The following is a 5,388-nucleotide window of genomic DNA, read 5'->3' as shown; positions in this document are numbered from 1 at the left end:
TAGCCTTAAATTAGCCCAAACCCAAAGTTCTGACTGTTCCTCTCTATTTCAACCAGTTGTTAATCTTCTCGTCGTACTACGAATCCAGTGAGAAATAGGAATGCTCAGCGGACGGCTGTTTTGATTGAATTATACCCCTTAAGGACCACCATGGCAGGCCCATACGCTTTTAATTCTGAAGAGACAAGAAGCGATCACATGGGTACACGGTACTCCCCATACGTGGAGTATGTCATCCCCACCTATATATCTGTTCAGCCGGCAATGTGCACCTCTTAAAGGATGAGCCATTTCTGCTGTGATTGGTGGGGGTGCGATCAGGAGCCCTATCTTAACCCACATGCCGTCCTGCATTAGCCATGTCCCTATTGAGGTGTCAGCCCATAAGTCTTACTCAGTGGGATGTCACAGCCAGATGATGGAGAGCGCTTCTTCACTCCAGGGATTCTTGTAAAACTTGCATGCCCCCAGTCTCTACTCCCAGTCCGGCCTCTTCCTCGACACGGCCTCCCCTTGTGCTAAATCAGAACTAGTGAATGACACACTGAGATCCATTAAGCAACAAATGTATTTAGTTACTTACTTTTAAAGAGTATTGCAAAGGTCTTCCTGGTTGAAGTACTACACTCAGAAAACTCATAAAAGTTATGTGGTTGTAAAGTTTATCTTTTTGTGTGTTTACAATCAAGTTAGGTGTAGTGAAAGAAAGGAAGATTTTAGTCTTTATAATCACAATCGATGGTTCTAGGTATTTGTATTGTAACACACATATATTATACACATACAACATTTTTAAAAGACTTAATATTCTTTTTGGTAGTCTTATTTGATATCCTCACTTTAAAAAGGGAAATAAGTTTGATAAGTAAGATTTTTTCATGTTTTTAAAAGAAGTCTGCCAGATAGATTAAAAACAGTAAACAGTAATATTGTGACATTTTACAGTAAAACAGTAATATTGTGACATTTTAAAATTACGGAAGAGGATTAGGGCCAAGCAATAATAAAAAAATAAAACCATCTCGAGATTAAAGTTGTTAAATTTCGAGAAAAAAATTGTTAAATTTCGAGAAAAAATTCAAGATAAAATGTTGAGAATAAACTCATTAAATTACGAGAAAAAACTTGTTAAATTTCGAGAAAAAAAGTAGAGATAAAATGTTGAGAGTAAATTCATTAAATTACGAGAAAAAAGTTGTTAAATTACGAGAACAAACTCATTAAATTATGAGAAAAATTTCGTTAAATTTCGAGAAAGTCGAGATAAAATGTTGAGAATAAACTCGTTAAATTATGAGAATAAAGTCATTAAATTACGAGAAAAAAGTTGAGATAAAATGTTGAGAATAAAGTCAATATATTACGAGAAAAAAGTCGTTAAATTACGAGAAAGAAGTCGAGATAAAATGTTGAGAATAAACTTGTTAAATTATGAGAATAAAGTCATTAAATTACGAGAAAAAAGTCGAAATTTAACGAGTTTTTTCTCGTAATTTAACGAGTTTATTCTCAACATTTTATTTTGACTTTTTTTCTCGAAATTTAACAACTTTAATCTCGATGGTTTTATTTTTTTATTATTGCTTGGCCCTAATCCTCTTCCGTATAAAATAACTGCTTACTATTTTAATATATTTTAAAATTCTTGTGATGCAAAGCTGAATTTTCAGTCTTCATTTTCACATGATCCTTCAGAAATCATTCTAATATGATGATTTGGTAGTCAAGTTTAAAGAACATTTATTTGTCAGCGTCTATTAATGGCCTAAAGCTTCAGGCTTTATTGTTTTTCAGACTCATTTTGCTTTAGATATTTTAAGTGGCAGACTGTTTTTTGTAACCCAGAGAGAAAATAGATACGTATACCTCCCCCTCAGTGAGGGTTCAATGATGTGCACCATTACATTCAGTCAGCGACCCTTAACTGCTCCTCAGTGATGAGCTAAGCTTCTCAATTGCTCTATCTCTCTTTCTCTCTGTCACATACTGTATAAGACATGAATGGCATATAACAGCCTTTCATTTTTCATAGCCATTTTTATAGTTCTATATAATATTATGTGTTTAATTTGTGTTCCAATAATTATCAACTTTTGGTGGTAAGTGGTTATAATCTAGGAAAGGACCCTAAGAGACATTGTCTCTTGCCTATTAATTTATTAGACATCATGCTAACAATATATTCACATTTTTACATGGACCTCAGATTTGTCTGAGCTCAGTGCAAAACTCTTCAGTGTTTATGTTTGCATGGCAGCTCCTTTATCAAATAATAAGAACTGATTTGTTCCCAACGAAAGCTTTTTTGGCATTTGGCATTCCACATGTTGGATATCTTGTTTACTTTTCTAATAACCAAGCTCCCCCTCAAAGACAAAAAAAGAAAAATTGGCATATATGAAGGAGTGATTTGTGCGTCTATGTTATTTAACTCACTGATTTTAGCACAATATAATCTGTAAATCAGTCTGTCAGATTTTCAGCGGGAAATAGAGATGTGTATTTATCCCCTACTGCTAGATTAATGACCACTGGTGCAACCTTACGACCTGTCAGATTACAGGAAAAATGAGCTCAGAGGTCATTAGATTCAGATCAGTTCCATTCTGCCTTATTGGTGCCACTGGCTCCAATTTTAGATCATTCCTAAACAAAATCGGAAGCCACAAGTGGACTTTCTTTTTTAGGTTATCGCCCATATTACATTTGAAAATATATTTTACTACTTCCTCGAACCCAGACTGTGTCTCTGGACTGCAGTGAGGACGTTCACCTTTCGCATGCTCTTTAACTAAAAGTAAACAATGGATGCTTCATTCAGGCTACAGACTTTTAATAATTTGTTCATCCAAATGTGTTTTGTTGAAGGTAAATAGCTAATGAGCTCTTACGCAACCGTCAGAAATGCGTTACGGTTGCATCATTAATTATCAAATGAGGAATGCGCAGGCCTTTTCATCTTAATCTAGAAAGCAAGGGCCACAGCACAGCAGGAATTCAGATGATTTAGCTGGCTTTGACTTAATCAGTCTTAGAAGCATTACAATGGCAGTGCACAATGATGGATCACTTTCTGGTCCCTGAGGAGTGTTTATATAGTGTGCTTTCACTGACTCGCTCACCCTGCTGACCGGCTAAGAAAAAACGAATAAGTTGGTTAGATTTGAGGGGTTTCTTATGGAAGCCCGTGTATGCCTCAGAGTAAAAAAATAAAAGGTAACTGTGAGATTAGTTTTAAAATTAGAAATAAAGTCACATTGTGAGATATAAAGACACAGTTGCACGATAAAACTGTGAGATAAAGTCATAATTGCTAGATAATATGAAATTGTGTTATAAATTTGCAATTCTGAGAAAAGTCGCAACTGTGAGTCATAACCGCAAGATATGTCAAATTTTGAGTTATAAAGTCACAATTCTGAGAAAAGTTGTAACTGTGAGTCATAACCGCAAGATATGTCAAATTTTGAGTTATAAATTCGCAATTCTGAGAAGTCGCAACTGTGAGTCAACCGCAAGATATGTCAAATTTTGAGTTATAAAGTCACAATTCTGAGAAAATTTGCAACTATGAGATAGTCATAACCGCGAGATATGTCAAATTTTGAGTTATAAAGTCGCAATTCTGAGAAAATTCGCAACTGTGAGTAGTCATAACTGCGAGATGTCAAATTTTGAGTTATAAAGTTGCAATTCTGAGAAAATTCGCAACTGTGAGATAGTCATAACCGTGAGATGTCAAATTTTGAGTTATAAAGTCGCAACTGTGAGATAGTCATAACCGCGAGATATGTCAAATTTTGAGTTATAAAGACTCAATTCTGAGAAAATTCGCAACTGTGAGTCATAACCGCAAGATATGTCAAATTTTGAGTTATAAAGACTCAATTCTAAGAAAAGTCGCAACTTGTGAGATCTACTGTTGCTATATGATATCTCTTAAGCCACACTTTTGAAATAAAAAGTCGCAATTGTGAGAGAAAAAGCTACAGTTATGTTTTCATTTACTTTCATTTATAGTTTCTCGGTCTATCAGAAGTATTTTGTATTTTTATTTTTTTTAAATTATGATTGCCACAAACAAAGCAATGCCATCTAATTTAAATCATAATTAGCAAATAATTTTAAATGGCTTGCTAATGATGATTTTAAATAATTTCAATTATTAATAGCAGTTGTCACAAAATATTTGAAGAACTGCTAAGCGTGATCTAACACATTATCTGTTGTTATAAATTATGTTTTTACTAATTGGAGTGAAAGTCTTCAGCAAAATGATAACATTGAAAACAGTCTTCCCCGCGGAAAGCCCCTTATCCTGACCAGCCCATGAACCCGTACGCAGTCAGAGACATCTCTCTTCAAGTAACTGTACTCTTGTAAGTTTGTTGCCAAATGATCTGGCATGAAAGGATTTGCTAGCGTCTTCATGCCAAACTAGCATTTTTAATTGCTGAACCATAAAAATGGTCTTACGTGTCGTGGACTTGAAGATACAGAACAGAATGTCTCCCCAAATAATGCTTAGACAGTAGCACGTAGTCCACTGCATGCCCTACCACTGAAAACAACCAGTACACAAACAAACTACGTAATGATATTACTATCTGAGTCATGGATCCAAAAACATCACAACAGTGACCGCAAGCTAAACAAGATCCTGTATCTGCAACCACAACAACCTTGAGTTCGTGTGCTGGTGCGCTTTTGACTTTTTATCTGTCCTCAGCATTTATTATTTCCAGATCTGATCCCTTTTCTGCAACAACGTTGACTTGTTGCTCAGTTCAGCGCTTATGATCTGGCTCAAGATAAGCACTTCATAGTGATTTGTAGATGTGGTATTCGATTCCTACTAAACTGATGCGCTTAAACATAGAGATACTATCTTTGAAGAAATGTCCCGACATAATTTCTCCTCTCTCCTGGAGCCCCGCCAGCCTCTGTAAAGTTTTCTCTCCCCATAAACTTAAGTGGAGACTGAAAAATTTCATCTCCAGAGATTGATAGTGTGTGCTTAGGATATAGACCTCTCAGCTTTTATTAAACAAGGAGCCCTTTCTCCATAAGTGTTCCATTGTGTGCTATTTGTAGAGCGAAAGCCTTCACGATGTCTCCCATCCAAAACTATCACCCTGCGTTTAGAACAATAGTATGTATAGCACATAATGTATAAGAGCAATATATAACCATGCTTTGACAGGATGATGTGTAAGTCAGAGGGGTTTGTGCATTTGTTAAAAACCCCTCAGAGTTCTAATTAAATCAAATGTTTGATGTTTTTCTTTTCTCTTTCCACATGTTCAAGGTTGTTCCAGCGTGAGCATACCAAAATGAATTAATTAATGGCCTTGCAGCTGGCGGTACCATTCTGTCTGATACCCTCTC

At 35.5% G+C, this 5,388-nt stretch overlaps 1 protein-coding gene across 1 annotated transcript in view; it reads left to right on the top strand.

Moving 5' to 3' along the window:
- LOC137015628 (coiled-coil domain-containing protein 73-like) overlaps positions 1-5,388 on the top strand; it is a 31,504-nt gene that overhangs the window by 15,487 nt on the left and 10,629 nt on the right. The gene's annotated exons all lie outside the window — the stretch shown is intronic.

This window comes from Chanodichthys erythropterus, chromosome 24 (assembly GCF_024489055.1).
Source record: "Chanodichthys erythropterus isolate Z2021 chromosome 24, ASM2448905v1, whole genome shotgun sequence".
Classification (NCBI taxonomy): Eukaryota; Metazoa; Chordata; class Actinopteri; order Cypriniformes; family Xenocyprididae; genus Chanodichthys; species Chanodichthys erythropterus.
This window is presented reverse-complemented; position numbering and strand designations above follow the sequence as displayed.